The sequence below is a fragment of the Bos taurus genome, chromosome 2 (genome assembly GCF_002263795.3).
Source record: "Bos taurus isolate L1 Dominette 01449 registration number 42190680 breed Hereford chromosome 2, ARS-UCD2.0, whole genome shotgun sequence".
NCBI lineage: Eukaryota > Metazoa > Chordata > Mammalia > Artiodactyla > Bovidae > Bos > Bos taurus.
In genome coordinates this window covers 23,561,303-23,587,703 of record NC_037329.1, presented here as the reverse complement: position 1 = coordinate 23,587,703, position 26,401 = coordinate 23,561,303, and the positions used below count along the sequence as shown (strand labels likewise).

The following is a 26,401-nucleotide window of genomic DNA, read 5'->3' as shown; positions in this document are numbered from 1 at the left end:
GCTCAGGTGGTAAAGAATCTGCCCGCAACGCAGGAGACCCAAATTTAATCCCTGGGTTGGGAAGATCCCCTGAAGAAGGAAATGGCAACCCACTTCCAGTATTCTTGCCTGGGAGATTCCATGTATGGAGGAGCCTGGCAGGCTACAATCCATAGGGTCGCAAGAGTCTATGACTTAGCAACTTAGTGACTAAACCAGCACCATGAAAGAATAGATGAGGAACCAAACCAAAGTGTTAACACAAGTCATACATACATAATTCACTCAAGAAGTTCGATTTTAGCCTGACCTCCGTGTTCAATTACAGGTTCAGTTCATGGAACCTAGAAACAATCATGCAATGTTAATCCTCCCAAGAAAGTGGCTCTTCATTAGTGATTCTAATCTGTCACCTGATGCTCACAGGCCATTATGAAATCCATTTATATTCCTAGTTTCAAAAACTAAATTGGAGGTATGAGCCAAAGGGTACATTAAATTAGGGATTACTGCTTGTGGCACTCTATGTGAGCCAGGTGATGCTGGCCATTTTAATTAAGAGTTTGTTTTCAGTAACAACACAAGCAAATGAATAACATTAAGTCAACACTAAGACAGTTGTGGGGGGAGGGGTTATGGGGATAATTGAAATATGCAGCTGTGTTATAGGTCTATTGTGCAGAGTTCTCTTAGTCGTTAGAAAAAACTGCTTTGGAGCAAGTGAATCAAATCTGTACACGGGGCATGGAAATTGAGCACCAAGAAAAGATGATGGCTAGAGAAATAAGAGGCTTCCCTGGTTGCTCATCGGTAAAGAATCCACCTGCAATACAGGAGACATGTTTCGATTAAGGTAGAGGTGGGGTTTCAAATGAGGTGTATCTGATTCCAAAGCATACTGTTAAAACAGACTAACAGGCTTAGAGAATGAGCTCATGGTTATGCGGCGGGAGGAGAAGGGGAGGACAGTTAGGGAACCTGGGACTAGTATGTACACACTGCTGTATTTAAAATAGATAACCAACAAGGACTAGCCCAGGGAACTCTGCTCAATGATAAGTAACAAATCTAAATGGGAAAAGAGTGAAAAAAGATACATGTATATGAATAACAGAGTCAGTTTGCTGTACATCTGAAACTATCAACTATAGTCCAATATAAAATAAAAAGTAAACAAAAAAAATTACAAAGCCTACGTTATTAACTGTGAGACTTCACTATCAGCCTATCCTATTGTCCCCAAGGAGGAAAAAGCTAAAAATAACCAAAAAAAGTTTGGGAACCAAAGCATGAGATTAATTTTGCCCAAATATTGTGAAGTTTAGGGAAGAGATTTGGGAGTATTTTTCTCTGAAGTTTTCTCTTTAGAACAAAAATGTATGTGTGCGTCCCTGCATCAATAAACCATATATATGTTAGTGGAAGCCCTTAAGCCTTCACCATAAATTATCCACTCATATTCAGGGAGGGACTTCCACTGTATCTGATATGATTTTATCCCTGAAGCTGAATGTCTGGTTAGCCTGTGTGTGTTTTCACATTGTTTGCTATGTTTTATTTTATTAAAAACTAAATCTACTGAAATCAGAGCATTATTGAACCATGCAGATTTACCTTTTTTTTTTTTTTTTTTTGGCAGATAAGGTGGGAGAAGTGGGTTTCATTCCAGAACTGCACAGTATTTCATTTTAAAAAATCTTCCTTGAAAAAAAAAAATCCTCATTGAACATAATTTGTCTTCCAAAGCTTTCTTCTTTGCTGTGTATCCTAGGCTCTGCTCTTTCTAGTCCAGGTTCTCCCCACCCCTCCAGTTTGCAGATAATCCTTAGGAACCCTAAGTCACACTTTCTTCTTTATGCAGATCAACTTAATTTTATCCTACTTCTTAGCTCCAAACTTAAAAATCTCCATTCTGACTGGGAATGAAGATATTGTTTGTACTGGGCAACAGAAGACCCTCCTATCACTAGGGTCATTCTCTTTGAAAGGAAACTATAAATGACAAAAAAAAAAAAAAGCCTGTTATACTAGATAACAGCAAATGGTCTTAATTAAAACCCAAACTAGCCACCTCTCCTTCTGCCTCATAAGGGTAGGTGTCATAATTTATATCAGGGAAAGTAAACCTCTCTTCTCTAACTCTTCATTTCAGAGACTAGTGAGGAGAGAAAGAAAGACTGAAACTTCAAGCCTTCCCCAGTTTTGTGCTAAGGCATCGTTCAGCATGGGATGCATTCTCAGACACAGGAGCCTAACCAAGCCATTACCTTTCCACGTAAAGATAAATCCCCAGAATACACATTGACATCATTCTTCCTTTCTCTTAAAATCCCCTAAGTTATAATAAGCTTAGGGGACAGTTTTTTCCCTGCTATTTTTGACAACTACTCAGAGACTGCAGTGATACTTTAGATGCCCTTCATCAATTTTTAATTTTTCCTGATTTTGGCCTTCTTGATAACTGGCCACACCAGCTATAGCAAAACTTTCATTTAAATATCCAATGGGATACTCTTCCTGAGTACTTTTTTGGTCACCTCCTGCATACTTTTTCATTAGCTATCTTAAGTTATAACTTCACAAAATGAGAAAGAAAGAAATCCAAGGCAAGATTTCTACTTCTGCTGTTCTGGCTGAGTCCACCGTGAAAATATGTGTACAAGTTAACTGCATCTGAAGCAAGACAGCTTGCCAACTAGTCCTTGCATGTACTCGAGGTTACCATAGAGTCTTCCTATTCAAGGAAGTGTCCTATAGGAAAAAAATCTATTTCCCAACAATAAAGAAAATCCATGACCGCTAACTAAAATAGTCAAATCTAATTCTTCATTCTTACATATAAACAACTAATGACCAGGCTTCCCTCATGGCTCAGTGGTAAAGAATCTGCCTGCCAATGCAGGACACACACGGATTTGATCCCTGATCAAGGAAGATCCCACATACCACTGAGCAACAAAGCCCACGCACTGCAACTGCTGACGCTCTCGAGCCCTAGAGCCAGTGCGCTGCAACAAGAGAAGCCAGCACGATGAGAAGCCTGCGCTCCGCAACTGCAGGGTAGCCCTCGCTCACAACTAGAGAAAAAGTCCGCATAGCAATGAAGACCCAGCACAGTCTAAAATAAATAAATTATTTTTTTAAATGACTAATTTGATCAGAGATGCCTAGGAAAACTAGTACCATAAAAGAGAAAAACTAATTCCAGAGAAAACAATTCATATAACTGAATAATGATAATAAAGAATATTTAGCATATGAAACATGACCAATAATAACAGCGACACTAACTCAAAGCCCTGTTTTAAACACTGTACATATGTTGACTTATTCAATCCAAACAAAAATCCTGCTTTTATAGGTGAAGAAAATGAGGCTTAGAAAGGCTGAGTAAAACACTCAAGGTCACACAGCTCATAAGCAGCAGACCTCAGTCAAGGTCTATCCAACTCCAAAGCCCATGTTCTTAGTCCCTATGCTGTATTGCAGCCAGAGCCTTAATCTTCGAGTCTGACACGTCAAAGTCCTCATTAACATTTGTCCCAAAGGATCCACCAATCTCCCAACTTTTCATGGAATAAGACCATTCAAGGTCCACTGGGACTTGTCTAAGAAAGAGTCTGGGGAAAGGTAAGAACTTGATTTGGCCTCCACTTACATACATTTGGGAAATAAAACTACTAAAATCAGCCTATGACTTTAAGAATATCCATGAGCTGTATTTCATAACAGGATGTCAACACTAAAACTTGTGCATCTGGATCTTTCAGAACCAGAAATAATCTGAACCATTTAGAGGTGCGTCTAAAGCATATTCCTCCAGAGGCTAGGGATGTTAGTCACAGATCTTAAGCTACGTAATTGAAACACTGAAACTTGTTAGAGAGCTCTGTGAAATGATCCAGATAAACTGGTTGTCTACACTGACCAAGGCCAGCTTGTGCTTAGTCGCTAAGTCGTGTCTGACTCTTTGCAACCCCATGGACTGTAGCCCGCCAGACCACTCTGTCCATGAGATTCTCCAGACAGGAATACTGGAGTGGGTTGCCATTTCCTTCTCCAAAGGCTGGCTTAGTGAGGCTGAATTTTGATTACTCAACTGAAATAATTCAGTAGGATTTTGCACATCTGACTTACAATTATTTTGAAACGTCCACCACAAAAGTTTGGTAAGGTTTGCTTTGCATTAATGAAGTAAAAAACTACTATCCAGGGAAATTCCCTGGTGGTCTGGTGGCTAAGTCTCTGTGCTCCCAATGCAGGAGGGGGCCTGCATTTGATCCCTGGTCAGGGAACTAGATCCCACATGCTGCAAACAAAGATCCTACATAGTCCAACTAAAAGATCTTCTAAAGAAAGAACTGTAAGTGGGGAAAATTATACAGAGATTTATCATTCAACCTGATTTGTAGTGAATAGACTGGAACGTGTCAGAAGGATGAATTTGTGAGAGATGTGAATAGTGAAGAATCAACTCTCAGTGCTCACTTCGGCAGCACATATACTAAAATCGGATGCATACAGATTAGATTAGCATGGCCCCTGTGCAAGGATGACACGAAAATTTGTGAACCATTCCATATTTTTAGGGAACTCAAACCGGGGCTCTGTAACAACCTAGAGGGGTAGGAGGCAGACGGGAGGTACAAGAGGGAGGGAACATGTGTATACCTCTGGCTGATTCATGTTGATGTGTGGCAGAAACCAACACAATACTGTAAGGCAATTATCTTTCAATTAAAAATAAATAAATTTTTTAAGAAGAATACACATATATAAATGTATCCCAATGCTCCTGCACTGGGAGCACGTAAAAGAATACATTTATACATAAAAAGAAAAGAATCAACTCTCAGCAGTGTGCTTGGCAGTCCCTTGGATCTGTCTCTTGCTTAACAGTGTTTGGACGAAACAGACCTGGGAAACCCATTCTGCCAGCCTCTGATAAAAGAAATTTTCACATATCGAGATACAGGGAAGTCATTCTGGTTTATACATGAGTTAATATGAATTTTATGCTAAATACAATAGCCTGCTTATGGCCTATCAAACATACATTGTACAACTGCTTTAATTATTAAAGAAAAGGGCCTACTGAGCAGAAGTAAATAATGTCCATGTTAAAAAATTAAGGTTAAACACCACTCTTCCTTGGACACTGACACTGGTTCTCCTTTGATGATAAGACTCCCTTCCCAGGTGCCAAGACCATACTGACTCACTGGGTACCTACTGCTCTGTTCTGTTTTTGTTTTTTTGTCTTTTTTCTGTTTGTTTTTTTAACCACACCACACGGCTTGTGGGATCTTAGCTCCCTGACTAGGGATTGAATCTGGGTCCTTGGCATGGAGTCCTAACCGCTGGACTGCCAGGGAATGCCCTGTTTCTGTTTTTTTTTTTTTTTTTGAAACACTGAAGAAATGTAACCCTGACTTGTTCATTGTTCTTTGTTTTCACAAGATATAAAACTATGTTGAAAACCCTGCTTCTCCAGATCAGTTTCTCAGAGTAATCTTGGAAGCAGGATTCTGGGCTAGTCCTCATCTGGGCTCAAATTAAACTTTTCTAGTCTTATTACAGATTGTCTATTATTTTCATCGACACCTCAACCACCCTCCAACCTCTTTCTGGTCACAACTTTCAGAACCAACCACTCAGCTATTCTTAGCCACCAGGACCAGCCACACCATTTTTTCAACTTCTCTCCTTATTACCAATTACTCAAGAGCTCCCAGATGCTTGAGAACTATTCCACAGAGGTGGAGGCCACAGTCCACGGCCCCGTCAACCTGCCTCCGCAGTCCTCTAACACCTACCTCTCTCTGGGCTTCTATTTCCACTGGGACGATGTGGCTCTGGAGGGCAGGGGCCACTTTTTCCACGAATCAGCCGAAGAGAAGCGTGAGGGCAACCAGCGGTCCCTTGAAAATACAAAACCAGCGGGGCAGACAGCCGTGCTCTCTTCCAGGACGCGTGGAAGCTGCCCCAAGAAGAGTGGGGTAAAACCCAGGACGCTATGGGAGTTGCCAGTCTCATGAAGAAGAACCGGAACCACGCCTTGTTGGCTCTGCAGGCCCTGGGCTCTGCCCTGGGGGAGAGCCACGTCCTGGGGGAACAGGTGAAACACACCAAGAAGATGGCGACCACGTGACTCCCCTCCGCAGGCTGGCCCCCAGGCTGGGCGGGACGAGTTCTCCTCCAAACACTCACCCTCTAGCAGGATCAGGGGCTTCTGGAGCCCAGCCCTGGGGCCTTGGACTCTTTAATCAACAGAAATTGATTATAGGCCAGACGGGAAACTTGGGCAAGGCTTTGCTGGGATCCGTGCTATAGCAAGAGGGAACGAAAACAAGTAACATGTGCCTTTGCTCACTCCTCGGGAGGGAGGGTGAGCTATTCCCTCAAATGGCGAGAGGTTAGGGGTAGATTGGAGGGTCGGGCTGGAGGGGTGGCTCAGGTGGTCTGCCTACCCCCTTGATGCTGTTTGCAGAGACCATGCATGGTACTCTGCTTTTGCTCCCTGAACCTCAGAAGTGGCAGTTGCGTTTTGGCCTTTTTGTATCTTATTGTTCATAATTTGCCCCCAACTGTGCATGGGTACAGTTATTTTAATGCCTTATAGTTACTTTGTATTCTGTTGCTAGAGGAGCCTAGTGGGCTGCTGTCTATGGGGTCGCACAGAGTCGAACACTACTGAAGGGACTTAGCAGCAGCAGCAGCAGAGAGAGAGAGACTGACAGTGAGGGAAGAGAAAATATTTCCTGGAACTATTATGTAGAAACATGAAGGCTAACCTCCTGAAAAAAATGATGTAAAATTGCAATATGTGAACTGCTGCTGCTGCTAAGTCGCTTCAGTCGTGTCCGACTCTGTGCGACTCCATTGAACCGCAGCCCACCAGGCTCCCCCGTCCCTGGGATTCTCCAGGCAAGAACACTGGAGTAGGTTGCCATTTCCTTCTCCAGTGCATGAAAGTGAAAAGCGAAAGCGAAGCTGCTCAGTCGTGTCAGACTCGCAGCGACCCCAGGGACTGCAGCCCACCAGGCTCCTCTGTCCATGGGATTTTCCAGGCGAGAGTACTGGAGTGGGGTGCCATTGCCTTCTCCGAGTATGTGAACATTAAGTAGAAATAAGTGGCATGTGAGAAGCCTCATCTCATTGAAAATGAAAACTGACTCCAATAAGGAGGATAATGTGTGACACAAAGTGAAAAAAAGGCTTAATGAATCTCATTCTCTAATTTGAAGGTGGCACGTCTGAGTCCATTATAATGAACAAAGTCACCCCATAGCCTATAAGAGTCAGGGAGTCAGTGAACTGATTTATTATAAAAGAAAATGTATAGCACACACTTCTAATGTATCTTTATCTCTCTATATATAGAATATATTATTTATATAAAATATCTGTTGTATGTATATATAAATGTAATATACATTACATTTACTTGCTTTAAAATTCTAGAATCTCTTTCTTTTTAGAAAAGTGATACTGTGCTTAAGAAAATAAAATATGGTCATAAAATAATTTTTAATGTTAGAATATTTCTTTAACAGTGGAAAAATATCCACTGAGAATAAAAGACTTAATTTGCTCTTATAAATAGTGGTGGATTACAACTACACAATAGTGCTAACTCTGCTATTGCTGTGTATTTAAAGCCAAGATGATGACTGTATTGAAAAAGAAGGAAGAGAAAATCAATAGATTATTGCTTCAATGGAGCTCACAACAGTGCTGATTAGAGAACACAAATGAATTGCATAATAGTAAAATAGCTATAAACTAGGTATGGATTTAAGCCTATGTTAAGACCATTCTTAACGGCATTGTATCTTTAGAAAACATGCACTGAAATTACAACAGCAAATTAAATCTATTTGACCGCAAAATTTAATACACAAGAAAATAGCATTTATTAATGATCTGGAAGAGGGAGTAAATAGCATGTTAATGAAATTTGCAGATGATACTAAATTGGAAGGCATTACAACAAGGACAGGGACTTAATACAAGTGGACATTGAAAAGTTAGAAAAAATGGTGACAAAAAAAAACCAAGTAGAACTTATATAAGTATTTGGTAGAAGAATTTTAACTTCAAAATAATAATATAAAAAATGTGACTTTGACATTTGATCAGGATTTTCTGATTATGATAAACTAATTAATCCACTCTTGAGAGGTCCAGCTACTGGCAAGTTTCCAACTACTAGAAAGTAGTCATTCCCTTATTCCTTCCTCTAGCCTCTTTCTACAGAGAAGGCAATGGTACTCCACTCCAGTATTCTTGCCTGGGAAATCCCATGGATGGAGGAGCCTGGTAGGCTACAGTCCCTGGGGTCGCAAAGAGTTGGACACGACTGAGCGACTTCACTCTCACTTTTCACTTTCATGCATTGGAGAAGGAAATGGCAACCCACTCCAGTGTTCTTGCCTGGAGAATCCCAGGGACAGAGGAGCCTGGTGGACTGCTGTCTATGGGGTTGCACAGAGTTGGACATGATTGACGTGACTTAGCAGCAGCAGCAGCAGCAGCAGCAGCCTCTTTTTAGGTAGACCAGAAAAACTATATCACCTGGTTGTAGACATTTCGTAGGCAGGCAAAATGAAGAAAATAGAGACTAGACATATCAGTTATTTAAAAATTGCATACTGAAGAGAAAAAAACTGGCTAGTGAAAACACTAGATTATTGGCATCATCTACTGCTGTTTACAATTAAGAGGGGCCATGAAAAATCTGTAATCAGATATCTGGACTTCCCTGGAGGTCCAGTGATTGAGAATCTGTCCACCAATGCAGGGTGCACGGGTTCTACCCCTGCTTCGGAAAGAGTCCACATGCTGCAGGGCAACCGAGCTGGTGCACCACAACTGCTGAAGCCTGCACTCTAGACTCTGCTCCGCAGAAGCCGCTGCAGTGAGCAGCCCACGCACCATAACTAGAGAGCAGGCCTTGATTGCCACAACTAGAGAAAGCCCTCACACAAAGACCCACCACCGCCATAAATAAATAAGTAAAAACAAAAGTTTAAAAATCTATAGATAACCGAACATTTTATATAAAAAATTGTTGCTGTCACTTGACTGAGCAATTATTAACAGCAACTAATAATTATCTTATGAAATACAATTCTAGCTTTTCCAGATAGCAAAAATAAAACAGCCCTCCTTCCTGATCACATGTGCCTAAATCCAAGAAATTGGTGATATTCTGAATATCACATGGGATACTACTGGCCTTCCTAGAATGTCTGGGTGCTTTGGTCTGAGAATTTGGTTTATGCAGAAAAACAGCACCATGTGTCTCCTGGAAGCTCTGGGGACTAAGAAACCAAATAATGTATAATGTTTTACCAACTCATCTGGCTCTAAGACAGTTATCTGGGGATGAAAACCTATCTCTATTGGATCTGTTAAGACAGAAATCTCAGTTTCAGAAATCAGACTATTGTAACATTTTATGTTTCCTTTCAATTTCAGTAACATAATATTTGAATAGAAACTGCCAGTGCCACATCTGTGGTGGAGGAAGAACAGAGTTTGCTTGGTGGACAGATGTGATGATGAGAGTGAGAGCTGATGGAGAAAAGTTTCAAGGAGGAAGGGAAGGTGCTGGTGGGAGAGGAGCAACATGAAGCCCTTGGAGCTAGGAGATAAAGTTGGGGAGGAAAATTTGGGTGAGCTAATAGAGGGTTTTAAAGATGCCTTAAGGATCTTGGACTTTATTTAGTAGGCCGTGAGGTGTCAATAAAGATTTGTGAGTGAAGTTGTTGAGTTTTGATATTCTTTTACATAATATGCTAATTATTCCTTCAAAATGCATGTTATTCTCTAGATAGGCATGCCACCTACATCTTCATCCAAGTTGTAGAAATGTTGAACTGGGCAGGCTAGAGAGAACCCAGCAACATCTCTTCTTCTTTTTTAAAATTAATTAATTAATTTTTGATTGCTCTGGGTCTTTGTTGCTGTGATCAGGCTTTCTATAGTTGTGGTGAGCAGGCGCTGCTCTTGGTTGCGGTGCACGGGCTTCTCATCGCAGTGCCTTCTCTTATTGCAGAGCACAGATTCTGGGCACACAGGCTTCAGCAGTTGCAGCACATGGGCTCCATAGTTGTGCCACACAAGCTTAGTTGCTCCATAGCATGACCAGTTGCTCCTGGTCTGGAATCTTTCCAGACCAGGGATTGAACCCATGTCCCCTGCATTGGTGAATTCTTATCCACCATACCACCAGGGAAGTCTAACAATCCTTCTTAAGAGAATGCTGCTGCCTCAGTGACATCAGCACTTTTGGGGTATAGTTTCTAACAGCAATTTATTATATTATACTGTCATCAGTTAAAATCCTCTTCTGACTTATAAAGTCATCATGAGAAATTTTGACATGTTTCACTGGCAGAAGTCCTCACAGTCCTTGATGATCCTAATAGAGGAAACTAGATTTGTCTCATATATATCTTAACGTCAATGAGTCCATGCTGGTTCCTAATGTTCACTTTCAAAGTGACTACCAGCCTTTCATTTAATAGTGCCATTTAATAATAACTCTAGAATCTTGCCAGAAAATAAAACCAACTGTTATTTCTTTGGGGAAGGAACACATGAGTTTCTTGCAATAAAGTAGGGCTAAGGGCAAAGAGATGGGAATGGATACCAGACCACCTGACCTGCCTCCTGAGAAACCTGTATGCAGGTCAGGAAGCAACAGTTAGAACTGGACATGAAACAGCAGACTGGTTCCAAATAGGAAAAGGAGTACGTCAAGGCTGTATATTGTCACCCTGCTTATTTAACTTATGTGCAGAGTACATCATGAGAAATGCTGGGCTGGATGAAGCACAAGCTGGAATCAAGATTGCCAGGAGAAATATCAATAACCTCAGATATGCAGATGACACCACCCTTATGGCAGAAAGTGAAGAGGAACTCAAAAGCCTCTTGATGAAGGTGAAAGTGGAGACTGAAAAGGTTGGCTTAAAGCTCAACATTCAGAAAACAAAGATCATGGCATCTGGTCCCATCACCTCATGGCAGATAGATGGGGAAACAGTGGAAACAGCGTCAGACTTTTTTTGGGAGGCTCCAAAATCACTGCAGATGGTGATTGCAGCCATGAAATTAAAAGACGCTTACTCCTTGGAAGAAAAGTTATGAACAACCTACATAGCATATTCAAAAGCAGAGACCTTACTTTGCCAACAAAGGTCCGTCTAGTCAAGGCTATGGTTTTTCCTGTGGTCATGTACAGATGTGAGAGTTGGACTGTGAAGAAAGCTGAGCACCCAAGAATTGATGCTTTTGAACTGTGGTGTTGGAGAAGACTCTTGAGAGTCCCTTGGACTGCAAGGAGATCCAACTAGTCCATTCTGAAGGAGATCAGCCCTGGGATTTCTTTGGAAGGAATGATGCTAAAGCTGAAACTCCAGTACTTTGGCCACCTCATGCGAAGAGTTGACTCATTGGAAAAGACTCTGATGCTGGGAGGGATTAGGGGCAGGAGGAGAAGGGGATGACAGAGGATGAGATGGCTGGATGGCATCACTGACTCTATGGATGTAGTCTGAGTGAACTCAGGGGGTTGGTGATAGACAGGGAGGCCTGGCGTGCTGCAATTCATGGGGTCGCAAAGAATCGGACACGACTGACCGACTCAACTGAACTGAAGGACAAACAAGAATAATGGCAGTCTCAATGCCTTAGATCTAGGATTTTTAAAGACAAGCACAGGAAACAATAGCAAGAGTGAGCAGTGAATAGGACCCAAGATTCAGTACATAGGCCTTTATCATCCCACATAACCGTCAAGCAGCGTTATCTCAGCTAAGTCACAGCTGCTTAGGGACAGGACTGGCACCACATTCCAGAACTTCTAATGTCTAGCATCCTGCTCGATGGAGCTGACCCATGATGCTGCATCTTGAGGCAAAGCACAGAGCAATGAACTCTCCCCAAGAATATCTTTAAATTCCTAGATAGCAGTTCTCAAAAAGCAGCCCAGAAACCCTTTGTCTGAAAGGTCAAAGCTTTTCTCATAAGAATACTAAGACGTTATTTTCACTGTCCTCCTTTCAAGTGTACAGTAGAATCTTCCACAGGGTAAATGTAATGTGATCCTGGAATAGATTTAATGCAGAAGCAGATATGAGAATCCAGCTGTTCTATTAGGCCAGATATTAAAGGGATTTGCAAAAATATAAAACAATGACACTTCTCTCACTAGCTTTTTTATTTTGGATAATAGCTATTTTTCACTAAAATATGTTATTCACATTAATCTATGGCTTTATTGTTTTAAAATGAAATTAACAGATTTCAGTTTTAATTTCTTATATGATAAATATTGACAGGTATAAAAGGTATAACTCACATAAACAAAAGTTATTTGACATCCTCAAGGACTTATTTACTTATATAAATGTGTTTTAAAATTTAATTATTTTGAAATACAGTTGATGTGCAATGTTATGTTAGTTTCACATAATAAAGTGATTTGACATGTGCATACAGTATGAAATGATCATTGCAATAAGTCTGTCCCCACACAAAGTTACACTATTACTGACCATACACTATTACTATTACTAGTGTATTACCCATACACTATTATTGACCAATATACCTTATGCTATATATTACATCTCATGGCTTATTTATTTTATCTCAAGGATTTTTAAGAATGTAAAGAAATCCTGAGACCAAAAAGTTGGAGAACTCCTTCATCTAAAAGAACAAGCTCTAAAGTTTATATCTTGCTCCATGAGGGAAGATAAGTGGCTTAAGATTTCCAAGATTTCTTCCTGCCCTACAGCATAGGATGATGATTTAAACTGCCTTGTCGGGTTATTTTGAAGATTAGGTGGAGTGAGCTTGTGTAAAACTCTTAGCTCGGTGCAGGGCACATGAGGTCTCAGAAAATATTAGCCATCACTGTTATTATTATTGCTATGGCTACTAGTATTACAGCCACTGTGAGGATTATTATTCCCTCTTGGCAATATCTTTTACTCAGCTACTAGGGGATTTAGTCTTTGAACTTGTTAAATGTTCTTGGGCCTTTGTACTTGCCGTTTCCTTCACCTAGAATAGCTTTCCTACCTTTCTGTCCAGCAAATTCTCAACATCATTCTCATATGGACTTAGGGCTTCTTTTTCTTGGAAGCCTTTATTGACTCCCAGAAACTGTGTCAGGTGCCCTGCTGTAGGTCCGGGTATTTGCCCACTTAGCACACTGCTTGCATCTTTACTGGCTTTTCCACGGCACTCTGAAAACTCTGTGAAAGTAGGGACCATATTTGGGTCACTGCTACAATCAAAAAGCTCAGCACAGTGCCTGCCATTCAGTAAATGCTTATTGAATTAATTTTGTAAAAGTCTCCAATTTCTACTCTTGACCTACCACTCCTTTCATGTCCTGGAAAACCTAAGCAAATTTGGTACCCGAAATACTCTTGTGAGTCCTTTAGTCCTCAAATATGATGTGAAATCTAAGCTCGAAAAATGACCTGGGGTTCATCTGTGAGTTTAAGGTAAAGGCTACTTATCTTAAAAGATGTTTGATTGTATGCCTTTTTTCCTAGGGACCCAAAATTGCACAGGAGGTAAAACATCAACTTTTGTGTAAAAGTTGGTCAATTCTTAGTTATGATTCAAACACAAATCAGTCACAATCGAAGACGGAGACCTGAGGTGGCTAGAAAAAAATACTCCAATGTACAAGCATGACAGCTCTTATCGATACAAGAAGAGTGAAGAATACTCAGAATTCTTTCTGCCTTTCAAGTTGCCTTTCCTTCCATTCTTAGTGGGAGGTCTGCCTGCACTTCTCTGATCCACTGATAGCAGCTCCGGAATTTCTATTTTAGAGGAACTTAGTGGCAATCTGATTGAATAAAGGGCTAGGAGACTTTTAAGCTATATTTGCATAGCAAATACTGATTTTTTTACTGACATTGCATGTTTATTTTGGAGGGTATTCTTGGATATAAGAGGGTGCTAAGGACTTCTAACTCACCCCACTGCTGAAAGTACATCTATTTTTAGTGCAGAGACATGTGAAATAAAGGAATAGGAAAGCCTGATAAGAGAGGTTTGACTAGCTCTCTTTTGTTATTGCTATTTACATTTGTAAACTTATACTCTGCTTGGTGAGAATTAACCAATCTGCTTTCAAAAAGATTTTAAAGTCTGAAAAAGCAGAGTTGATCTTGGGAATAAAAATTGACCATAGGAATAAACACTAGAGTATATTTATTAAGTTTGGGACCTAAAGAGATCAGTATAGCCATAAGGAAACAGGCAAGTTGACCTAAGAAAAATCAGACTTGAAGAAATCAGTTTATTACACAATTATTATATATTTCTTTCAGCTATAAACAGATACAATAGAATATATGACTTCAAGGACCTTGCAACCTAGTTGGGAAGACAAGAGAATGCCTTACAGGGTTATCCTTTCAGCATATCTATGAGACTACCCTTTAGTATTCACTGTTCCTGCTGGTTATTCTCTTAGCCTAATTATCTGAAGAAAAATAAAATGAAGAAAAGAACAGGTGGAAAGGAAAGGGATTGTGGCTAAAAATATTGTGACATATGCTCCAAATTTAAAGCCATATTATTCAGAAATTGAAAGCTGGAAACTTCAGCTAACATTTGATGGGCGATATTGTTTTGCAGGGAAGAAAACCGAGGCCTGTCTAGCAAAATACCCCAGCTGATAATTGGCAGGCCTAAAACCAGAAGTCAGGTTCCCATCCCAGTGTCCTTTCCATTACAATCTAGTGCCTTTGAAGGTGGGGTGCAATAACTGGAGTCACTCTATACCTACTGCTGCTGCTAAGTTGCTTCAGCCGTGTCCGACTCTGTGCGACCCCATAGACGGCAGCCCACCAGGCTCCCGTCCCTGGGATTCTCCAGGTAAGAACACTGGAGTGGGTTGCCATTTCCTTCTCCACACTCTATACCTAGGTCTGTGTTAAAGAGCTTTAGTTTTCCCTTTAATGGTTAGATGGTTTATGGAATTCTTTGATTACCTATACCAGAGTTTTGTTTTTCATTTTTAGTATGACAGTTTTCACTAATCCTAATTTTCAGTTCCCCAAATAGATTATCAATGCTGAAATTTCCAGTTTTTAATCAAAGGGAAAATTCAAATAATTAATCTGAATCACAGACTAGAAAGTGGGTTTTTTTTTCACTCATTTCTCCAGTTTGATATTTTTAACTATATGAATGGTTTAGAAATTTTATATTTCCCTCCCGACCACTTTTCTGAATCAGTTTCACGTTTCAACTGGGGCATCTCTACCGGTTTTTCCTCCCATGACCTCAAACTCAACAGAAAGCCAGCTCTTAGTCTGCTTATCTCTATTTTTGTCAATGACACCATCATTCTTCCAGTCACCCAGGTCTGAAATCTTGGCATCATCTCTGACTTTTTCTTCTTTCTTTTCACTTCTAGTGGATCACCAGTTCCTGTGGCTTCTTCCTGAAACATGCCTCTCAAGTCCGTTTCTTCTTTCCTAATTCTATTTTGTATGCGCCAAGTCCTGATAACCACATAACCAGGTGGTCACCATATGCTGCTTCCCGGTTTTGCCCTAGCAACCCATCCTGCATCTACTGTGGACTGCTCTCTCTCGAAATCACCATTAAAAACAAAACCCACAAAAGCTATTTCATTCCTTTGAGTCTAACTTTCCCCAGTTCCCCTGTGTCCATAGATGATAAAATTCAAACTCAGTAAGCCCTGGATTGCGCTGCCCGTATCTTTCGAACCTCGTCTCCCGTTTGCTTCATAGAACCATCCTCCTCACTGATCGTAACTTCTCTCCCCGGTGCTGGTTTCCACCCTTTGCTCACCCCTGGAATGCATTCTAGTTTCATCTGAAATCGGCTTCGCTAACGTCAGCAACCAGGAGAACAGACCAGGACCCCTCCTCAAAATCACGCAGGTATCTACTGATAATTTCACTGAAGCAGCTTTCAGCCCTATCTCCCTAGAAATATCTGTACACGTCGGTCCTCTTCCCAAGTGGATAATTAACTTCTGTCCCACACGAAGCAACCTCCCTTGTCTTTGTATCCCAGCGCTTTTTTCATAGTCAATGTTTATGGATAAGGATGAGTTGAGTGCAAAGATCGTGAAGGCACAAAGGGGCACAGAGACATACTCCCTCTCCCCGCGCCCCCACAGTATGGGGTGCCGTGTGAAGCCTGCGGCGGCCTGGCAGGGTTCCGGGGCGCGGGGCGCAAGGTGCCCCAGGGGTGCAGCCCGGGAGCCGGAGCGCCCTCCCCCGTCTGGCTGGCTGGCGCGTCTGCGCTGCGGCCAGCCGGGCGGGCGTGCGGGACGCCTGCAGGGAGGCCCGGCGGTTCCGCGCTCGGAGGTAGGTGGTGCTGTTGCCGTGACTGTGTTCCTCATTGGCGCGGGGCAGAGAGGCGGAATGTTCAACTCCTGACTCGGGCGGAAGCGTGGGAGCCGCGCCGCGGGCAGCCGTCCCCTCGAACCCCGGTAGCCGTCCCTGCCCTCGCCGCGCGCCGGGCCTCTTGCTCGCGCCCGGCCTGGGAGCCAGGTAAGGGGCCAGGCCGGAGGCCGCAGGGGAGAGGGTGGGGGGCAGGCCTATCGCGATCGCGACTCGTCCCGGCGTCGCGGGCCCAGGCCCTGCCGCGGTCCGGACCCCACTGCAGGCACCCCCGCCCGACCCGGGGCCGGCGTCCCGGGCTCCCGCGGCCTTGCGCGGCCGGGAGCGGCTCGGGAAGTTCGCGCGGATCCGATGCAGAAGTTGGCGCCCGGAAGAGTGGGAAGCAGCCCGGGCGTCTCCGGCCGTCTCGGCCAGGCGTGCGGCGCCTCCGGGTCGCGGCTTTCCCTCCCCGGACGCCGGAACGCCGGCCTCGCCGGGCGTGACCCGGGCGTCTCTCGCAAGGCGAGTCGCGAGTCTCCCAAATCAGCGCAGGGTGCAGGCCGCTTCCCGGGAGAGATGTTCGCGGGCGAGGAGAGCCCACTAACTTTTGCTTTCCTGCCAGCGGGCCCAGGAGCTCGCCTCCCGCCAAGGGCGACCGCGCCAGCCCTGCTCCGTGAGCCTGGAGCCCGCGCCCTCCCGCACTTCGAGGGGCCCCCGGGCCTTCCGCGGGCCCCGGGGTGGCCCCTTTGCCGACCCGCTGGCGTCCCGGATTCCTGGGCTCGGAGAAGTGCACCAGGCCTGGGGGTAAAGGCTGAAGCGGCCGCCAAGCCGCGTTGGCTCCTGACAGCTTGCAGACAAACTTTAACACAAAACTGACCAGTGGACATCGAGTTACTTACTGAACGGGGCAGTCGTTGTTAGAGTGCTGAAAATGTTCGTTTCTGATGCGCCTCTGGTCTTGCATAAGCACTGTTTATGGGGAAACTTAATTACTATTTTTGTTACTTTCTTAATAATGAAAGCAACACCATTTAGTGTCCTATTCCAGTGATACTACAATAAGCAGCTTCTCGTGAATGATAGTGAATTAGAATCGACTTACAGAATTAATTCGATACTTTTTGAGCTAAGGTGGTTGTTAAAGCATATTCATATTTTAACCTTAAAGCTGTTTTAGGAGAAACCTTGCTCTCCTGACTTCCGTTGAGATGAACAGCTAGGATTCCGTGGAACCAAACCGACAGACACATTTAGACAAAATGTAAACAAGAGATCCAAGACAGTTAATGTCTTCTTTGTAGTAGGCCCATCTCCACAATGAAATATCATGTCGTTTTTTGACTTTCAAAAAATATAGAATGGTTTCATTTTAATTATAGTTTTAGTCATCTGTGGAGCCTTTGTTTTCTGTTCCTCTACAATAGTGAGCGATTTGGGAGATTGTAAATGAATGCGAATTTAGTTTGTTTGGAAAGAGGGAATTAAGATAAAGAAACATGGTCTTTTAGAGCAATATGTACTGTTTAATCTTTCACAATTTAATTTTTATTATAACTTTTTGGAGGTTATTTTGGGAGTTTTTTTAAACTGGAAAATATTTTTGTTTATATCAAAAGTTTTAGTGGTAATAATTCCAGAGTAAATGACCATAATGGCAAGGACATTTTTTTCTTGTCTAGGAAAGCAAACAGATGATTGATCTCTTTTCCTTATTCTTTCAGGGAACACATAAGGACAAATTAAAAAGAGAGAGATATCCAAATATTAAGCACTGAGGATTTGGATCTAAAAATGGATGGTCAAAGATCTTGGGAACTAAGGGACCTTCTTGCCAAATAAGGATACTTGGCAGGCTACACTGTGTATTTTAAGTTAGCACAAGAGTGAGTGTTATTGGCAATATATTGGCTGAGTGCCTATCTGGAAAGAACAGTGAAACTGACTTTGATAGGGCTTCAAAATTATAAACAGGAGTTAAGAGGGGCGTAGAGTGAATAATCTAGTCATCAGAGAAAACACTGGAGAAATTACAGTGATGTTTCATGAAAAGGGGTCAGACATGGAGTGAAACTATTAGCGTGGAGTGAAAGAGAAAAGTGGATAGTTGATTTTAGAAATTGTTAGATTCAAAGAAAAGAAAGAGAATCAGTGATTTTTTAAAAAAACCAGAGAAGAGTGTTTGTGGTGATATAATCCTTCTTGGAATAAGATAGCCTTATATCTGTATCCAGAGATGTTGGAAATCAAAATTAATTTGCATCATTTGCTTTCCATTTTATTTGACCCAGGACAGATTGACAGAGAAGGTGTCCTGTCTATCTGAATGCAATAGAAACAGCTCAGGCACCTTTTGGTATACTGCAGGGATCATTTAGGCTACTTCTTGTGTGGCTACTAACCTTAAGCAGAGTTCCAGCTGTGACCAGAAAACTGTACCTGGTAAGGAAAGAGAGCTATAATGCTCGAGCTTAGATTGGTTTGACTGATAGTGGGTGCTTTTGTGTCAGACCGTCCTATGGACAGCTGAACCATTGATTATGCCCTAATAGCAGTTAAATAATCCCACCACAGTAGAAGATGCTGTGAGAACAAAGCAGCCAGGCATTTGACATCGTAATCCCAACGTCATGATGGCTTCTAGGAAATTAAAGCCTCATGTTGAACTTTAGGTAAATGGTAAGCAATCTAATAATTACTAGAGTAAGAAAAGGGTTTGTTTAAAGGGAGGGAGAGAAAAACACAAGTTAGAAGGAGAAGGCAGAATGACAGCATGGGGAAAATATGATGGAAAAAATGCTGTGACTTTGAAGTCAGACCTGAATTTGAATCTCAGTTGTGTCACTTTTAAGTTAGGCAGCTTTTACATGCTTGATCCTCAATTTCCTCACATGCAAATTGGGGACAGTAATCCCTGCTTCATAAGGATATGAGACAGCACAAAGAAATGCTTTAACCAGTGCCCGAAACTTTAGCTGCCATCACTAAGTGGTAGAGAAGGGGTTTTCCACATTCCCAAGTTATACTCAGAGAATGCTGCCTGTCTCACCTGTTCCCAGCTAAGGCTTGCCCTTGGTAGCCTGCCCTGTTTCCAGATTATACTTATGTGTACATGGAGGGCTAGCAGATTTTCAGAACTATTTTCTTGCTTTGCATATAAGGATTTCTAAAGCAGCTTTGTGCATACCTCTGGTTTTATACACAAGTTATACATTGCTTTATAATATTCTTGGGGAAGGGGAGGAGAATCTGAAAATTAGTGCATTTAAGTTTGAAGAATTTCAGAGCTATAGGAACAGTGGTTGATTATGACCTAGAAGACCAATATTGGAACCGTTCTTACAGCTAATTTTGAGCACAGATTACCTTCAGGGACCAACACTCTTTATGGACTCATCTCTGGACCTCCAAAGAAGAAAATTGAAAACAGAAGGCAAGGGTTGCTGCCTGAAGATCATGGAGTAAATCTTTGCTGATTGAACTTTTCTACCAAAATGTCCTATTTAGGGGAAGAATGTATTCCTTCAGGGATCTGTAGGTATAACCATAAATACTTCCGGTGTAAGCAAGCACTTTCTCTCAGATCCTGCATTTAATCTTAAAAATTTATGTGACCTTGGCATTCTTTTCTGTACTGTTTGATTTATTGAACAAACCAATACAAATGCCAAGCATGTTTCTTCCCCCAAATCTTAAAGAAAAATCAATGCTGTAAGATGTGTGTTTGTTCATATACCTTCTTCACAGAGCTGGGTACTCCCCCTGAGGGAGCACCCACATTTGAGGAGCTTGGGCCTGGTTCTGGTAAATGGTACTGCACCATTGAGCTTCACAGCCCAGCCCGCCGCATGGGGTAATGCAATTCCATTATGCTGAGAAAAGAATAGTGTAGATCGTCATCCAAAGAGTTTTTATTTTCTGTGGTCACACTGGGGCTTTCAAGGTCAGAAAAGCTCTTTGCTTTGGAAGTCAAGAAGAGGGGGAGATAGTTGTGGGATAGAAATGTGAAATACAGTTTCACCTTCTCAGCCAGTTTCAGATCAGATCAGTCACTCAGTCGTGTCCGACTCTTTGCGACCCCATGAATCGCAGCACGCCAGGCCTCCCTGTCCAACACCAACTCCCGGAGTTCACTGAGACTCATGTCCATCGAGTCAGTGATGCCATCCAGCCATCTCATCTCTCTCGTCCCCTTCTCCTCCTGCCCCCAATCCCTCCCAGCATCAGAGTCTTTTCCAATGAGTCAACTCTTCGCATGAGGTGGCCAAAGTACAGTTATTCCCATCATTGACATTGATCACCGTGTTCCTCCACGAGGGAGGGGGCTCTCTGTGTCAGGTTCATGACTATATCCCTAAGAAGGGAAGGGAGAGGTCAGTTAGTCAGGGTGTACTCACGGGGTTGGAGTGGATCTTTACGAAACTCTTCATTCCTCTCCTAGTCTCCTCCCCAACTCTCCTTGAACACTCTCAGTGATAAGGAACTCACTACTAAACAGGGTGGCATATTTTCTTGTTAGGCAGCTCTGATAACCCTGAATTCCATCTGTAACTTGTCTACAGATAGTGTGGCCACTGGCTCTGTGATACATACTGTAGAGTCTTCCTTTGGTCTTATCTACTTTTAATGCCCCTGGTTTTGTTTGTTTTCATGTTACTTCAAGATTAGCAAGTTTTAACTCTCATACTTCCCCTTCTCGGGGAACCTTCACTATAGGTTTGTCCAAAATTGTACTCAGCCAGGAAGGTGAGATACTTTCTATTTGACAAGAGAAGAAATAAGAACAGAAACAAGAGCTGAGTAGAAGCAGAATCGTGAATGGGTGGGCTTATTGACTGAGTAGATCTTTCTTACTTATTAGCAACTGTTTTCTCCTCCACCCCAACCTGCACCCCCAACACCTGTGAATTCCTCTTCTAGCCAACTCAGAAATATGCCCACTCGACGCTTTTTTGCTGTACTCAGACTCTGACCTCCTTCTCTTCCTCAGGCCTCCAATCACTCAACGCTCAAAACTTGTAATCGTTTGACTCAAGGAACACCTGCACCGGCCCGTGTCCTGGGTTGTACCTACTCATAGTTTCCTAGCTAGGCCTCTGTTTGAGCATGGACACATTTCCACAGGGCATTTCTGGGCATCAGTACCCCTTCTCCCTACATTTCTGTTCCTCATGTATTTTGCTTCTAGTAACAACGTTTCTGGCAAAAAGTATGTCATGGAAGTCTCTTCTTTAACTGAAGTGTTTAACCTGTGCTTCAAGTAGAGGTTTATGCTCAGTTCACTCGCCCAGTCATGTCCTACTCTTTGCGACCCCATGAATCGCAGCACGCCAGGCCTCCCTGTTCATCACCAACTCCCGGAGTTCACTCAAACTCATATTCATTGAGTTGGTGATGTCATCCAACCACCTCATCCTCTGTCGTCCCCTTCTCCTCCTGCCCTCAATCTTTCCCACCATCAGGGTCTTTTCAAATGAGTCAGCTCTTTGCATCAGGTGGCCAATGTATTGGAGTTTCAGCTTCAACATCAGTCCTTCCAATGAACACCCAGGACTGAGTTTCTTTAGATGAACTGGTTGGATCTCCTTGCAGTCCAAGGGACTCTCAAGAGTCTTCTCCAACACTACAGTTAAAAAGCATCAATTCTTCTGCGGTCAGCTTTCTTTATAGTCCAACTCTCACATCCATGCATGACTACTGGAAAAACCATAGCCTTGACTAGATGGACCTTTGTTGGCAACGTAACGCCTCTGCTTTTTAATATGCTATCTAGGTTGGTCATAACTTTTCTCCCAAGGAGCAAGCGTCTTTTAATTTCATGGCTGCAATCACCATCTGCAGTGATTTTGGAGCCCCCAAAAGTAACGTCTGCCACTGTTTCCACTGTTCTGCATCTATTTGCCACGAAGTGATGGGACCGGATGCCATGATCTTTTATTTATGTTTATATTATGTTTATGTTATTTATGAGATTTATGTTATTTATGTGATAAAGGAGAGAGGGGAAAAGAAGTGGAACAATAGCTGTTCTAGGTTTAGACTTTTAAAGTTGGCTTCTCTTAGATACCCAGATCCTCTTCCTGGTGCCCTGCAACCTGTTCTAGATAAGATAGTCTGCTTTCCAGTGGCAGGCTTGGAGGAGGGAAGGCAACGGCTAGGGTAGACTCAGTACTGGTGAGTTCCATTCATACCTAGTCTCCAGCTAGTCTTACAGAACTTATCTATCCTAGCAGAATAGCAGTCCTGTTCAGGAACAGAAGCTCTGCATCTTTGATCTTGATGTCATAAACAAATATATCAACCTCAGAGCTTTCCTCCTTTGTGAAAAAGACTTAAAGAAAAAAAAAAAAAGAATTGCAAAACTGTAATCCAAGTGGTATTGTTTTTATATACCTGATGATAAAGCACATCTTTATTAGTTTATTCACTAATCTTCATTAAGGAGGCTGAAATAATGCTAGCATAAATACATACTAGGGTAGCAAGCTTGGCAAAGGAATTTGTTGAGGTTAGGGGAGTGTTTTTTGTCATATTCAGGTCATAACAAAACAAATGATTTTTTTTTTCTATATTGTATCAGAAAATAAACTTTTAACTTTACTTTTGTGAAGAAAGAAAATAGAGTAGTACAAGTAAAGGATAGAGAAAGGATCTGAATTGAGAAATAATAGGCCTGTATAAACCTAAAAGATAAAAAAATCCAGAAAAAGTCCAAGAGTCTATTTTCTAATAAAGTTAATCCTTTTATAAGTAGATTTAATTTTTTTAAATTAACCAGTCCATCCTAAAGGAAATCAGTCCTGATATTCATTGGAAGGACTGATGCTGAAGCTGAAACTCCAATACTTTGGCCACCTGATGTGAAGAACTGACTCATTTGAAAAGACCCTGATGCTGGGAAAGATTGAAGGCGGGAGGAGAAGGGAATGACAGAGGATGAGATGGTTGGATGGTATAACTGACTCAATGGATATGAGTTTGAGGAAACTCTGGGAGTTGGTGATGGACAGGGAGGCCTGGCGGGCTGCAGCCCATGGGGTTGCAAAGAGAGGATTGAGAAAAAATATAAAACATACACAAAGAAACTTAGATACTGTAATAAGGATTTAGGGAATCAATGATACAGTAATCTATTTTTGCTCTGCAAAACTAATGGAGATATAATATAGAACAATTCTGAAAACAAGGAGAGGAAAACTATTGAGGAAAGGAATCCTAACTACAAAGGCTGAAAAGTAGATGGTTAAATGTGATATCAAGCTTTCTTAAAATAATTGGGTGACCACAGTTTCCATTTATTGAGTATTATGTACCGTGTGCAGGGCCCTGTGCAAGGCCTTTCACAGCATCTCCCACTTCGCAACAACCGCATGGGATGGGCTTTACTGCCAGGGAGAAACTGCTCAGAGAGGCTCGGCGTCCTGCCCAGGGCCTAACAGCTGGTCAGTGCAGATTTGCTACTAGAGCTAACTGGGTCTTTCTCTGGGATCAAAGCTATGTTGTGTTCAAATATCTGTTACTTGGAAATAAGACTTAAGAGGTCAAATAATACTATGCAAACATGTTAACTTTTGGACTATCAATTTTTAAATGTTTGATAACAGAAGGAATATTTCATTTATTGGGTCTGGAAATACCATGGTCTTGAGAAAAGTGATTGATTCAAGGTTACTGAGAGGTAGAGGCAGAGTTTTTATTTTTGGGGGCTGTGCTGGGCAGTTTGTGGGATCTTGGTTCCCTGAATCCATGCCCTCTGCAGCGGAAGTGCAGAGTCCTAACCATTGGACTGCCACGGAATTCCCTAGAGGCAGAATTCTAACTCACATCTATCTACTTCTAAACTTCACAGGTTTCTTTTTTTCCTCTTTTTCAAAAATCCAGGACAAAAGTCCATTTTTTTTTTTTTTGGACTGGAAGGCTAAAAACTTTGAAAAGTAAAATACCTTCCCTTTAAGGTTTTCTTCCTATAGTTCCACTTTTGATAATAAGCTGATGGTACTATTTATGCTTTCAGCAATTAATAGTTTTAAAATATATTTAAATTTTAATTTAAGGAAAACAAAAAAATTTTTTGGTTGCACCCTGTGGTTTGCAAGATCTTAGTTCGCTAGCCAGGGATTGACCCTGGGCTTTAGACAGCGAAAGTGCAGAGTCCTAACCGCTGGATGACCAGGGAATTCCCTAAGGAAATTTTTAAACATTAAAAAAATGTTACCACTACTAAAGTAGTAGTTACTACTACTAAAGTAGTTACTAAAGTCTTACTACTTGAGGACTCTAGTGATTTGATTCAACCACTGAGGTAGTGATTTTCAATATTTTCAGAGTTGTGACACTCTCTTAGGCTTTCATTTTTGTCATATCCCTGTTCTAACTTACTCTTCAGTGCTCTGTGGTAGATACTTATCAGTAGCATTTAAAACAGCTTTGAGAGTTTATGAAACCAAAGTTAGGATGCTATAGAATTAGGACTGGGAATTATTGCATGGAGGAAAGTTGTCTTTCTTGTGTAAAAGCAATTATTTTAACATCGTAGAATGACAGCATCATTTGATTGGGTGTACTATGTAAATACATTTATATGGATGACTTTTATTAAATTCTAGTGTCTTCACTGGAGAATACACCTAAATCTTTAGAACATAATTTGATCAGGTAGCAATCTTCCCCAAGATGCTCTAAGTATAATTAATTTGCAACTCTGATTATCCTTTCTTCTGGTCATAAATTGATCCTCTTAGAATAATGATTTTCAAGGAGGGAAAGCACAAAGGGAAAAGTAAATATATGTGGTCAGACAGTCATGTAGATGGCAGTGGGAATCTCAGTCAGGCTCTTTAGCTAAGTCCATGACGCTTTGCCAAAAGCTTACCGGAGTGAAAACCTGTATTCATACACCCCAGAATTGTTAGTCTCTTTGGTAATCAGATGGTTCTTAATTTTTTATGGTCCCAATAAAACACTCAAGTAATTATATAGTTCCATTCATACACAGCCAGTTTCCAAAAGGCAGGATGTATCACAAAGTGAGTAACAGTGATTCTGGGAAGAGCTGACTGGTTGCCTCATCTCAGAGTGAAGATCCTGAGAACTATGCTTCTCAGAAGTCTGCCTCTCTTTGAAACCTCTGGGTCAGTTTCAAATGGGACTGATCCTGCCTCAGGTTACCCTGGACTTGCTCTGTACCAGAGGGTTCCGATTTATTCATATCGATCTCATCCTGGTTCAGATCTCTGTTCTGGAAGGATTTCCTCCCTCCTCCTCTGCCTTCCTCCTCTTCTCTCCACCCTTCTCCTTTTCCTCCAGTCTCAGAGACACCTAACCCTAGAGATCCCAAATATACTCTTCTTAGTCTCCCAAAAAGCCTAGGCAGCTGTTTTCAGATCAGGATTTGCTTCAGAATCCTTTGGAGGGCACTTATAAAAACTACAGTTCTAAGATTTTACTTAATCTGATTGTAATCTTTCCAGCTGCCAATGGTATAACAGGAATAACCAGAAGTTATTTGATTGGTTTTTGATTCATTCATTCAATACATATTTTTGAATGGAATAGGTTTAATATGCTGGCTGCATAGTAGCTACTGAAGATTCATATGAAAATAGAAATGTGTTTCACTTTTAAAGAATTTATAGTCTGGTGGGAAGTAAGTGGGAAAGATGAAAGGATAAAGAAAGGGGCTCTGGCACAGAAAAAGGAGAGTTAACTGTGCTCAGGGGGCTCAGAGGAGATGGTCAGGGACGTCCCTGGGCAGGGAAAGGCATTCAAAACAGAAACCCTAGCCTGGGCAGAGGTGTGAAGATGGGAAAGCATGTCCTGGGAACTGCAGATCTGTCCTCCTGTGTGTCTAGGGGGCTGGAGGAGGAAATAAGAAGTAAGAATGGCTGTAAGTGGTAAAGAAAGATCACAAGGAAATTTTCTGGAATTAAAAGACATGAGTCACAGATGGAGAGTATACTGAATATGCCACCAATGAATGAAAAAGACTCACTCCTAAGCATATCCTATTAATTTCAGGA

The 26,401-nt window shown here is 41.9% G+C and overlaps 1 protein-coding gene, 1 non-coding gene and 1 pseudogene across 4 annotated transcripts in view; all 3 read left to right on the top strand.

The window, feature by feature from the left end:
• Window positions 1–3,010: 3,010 nt before the first annotated feature.
• LOC107132245 (ferritin light chain-like) lies at window positions 3,011–6,245 on the top strand (annotated as a pseudogene).
• LOC112443731 (U6 spliceosomal RNA) lies at window positions 4,460–4,566 on the top strand. The gene has a single exon (XR_003032144.1). It is a non-coding gene; the product is annotated as a U6 spliceosomal RNA (small nuclear RNA).
• Window positions 6,246–16,318: 10,073 nt separating the features above from the next.
• Window positions 16,319–26,401, top strand: part of MAP3K20 (mitogen-activated protein kinase kinase kinase 20) — a 166,783-nt gene continuing 156,700 nt past the window's right edge. For 2 of the 3 annotated variants that reach the window (XM_005202331.5, XM_005202332.5), the window contains exon 1: window positions 16,404–16,556. The gene's annotated coding sequence lies outside the window, so the exon portion shown is untranslated. Of the gene's footprint in view, window positions 16,371–16,403; window positions 16,557–26,401 lie in introns of those variants that run through there. The other variant, XM_010801894.4, reaches the window with a different exon arrangement.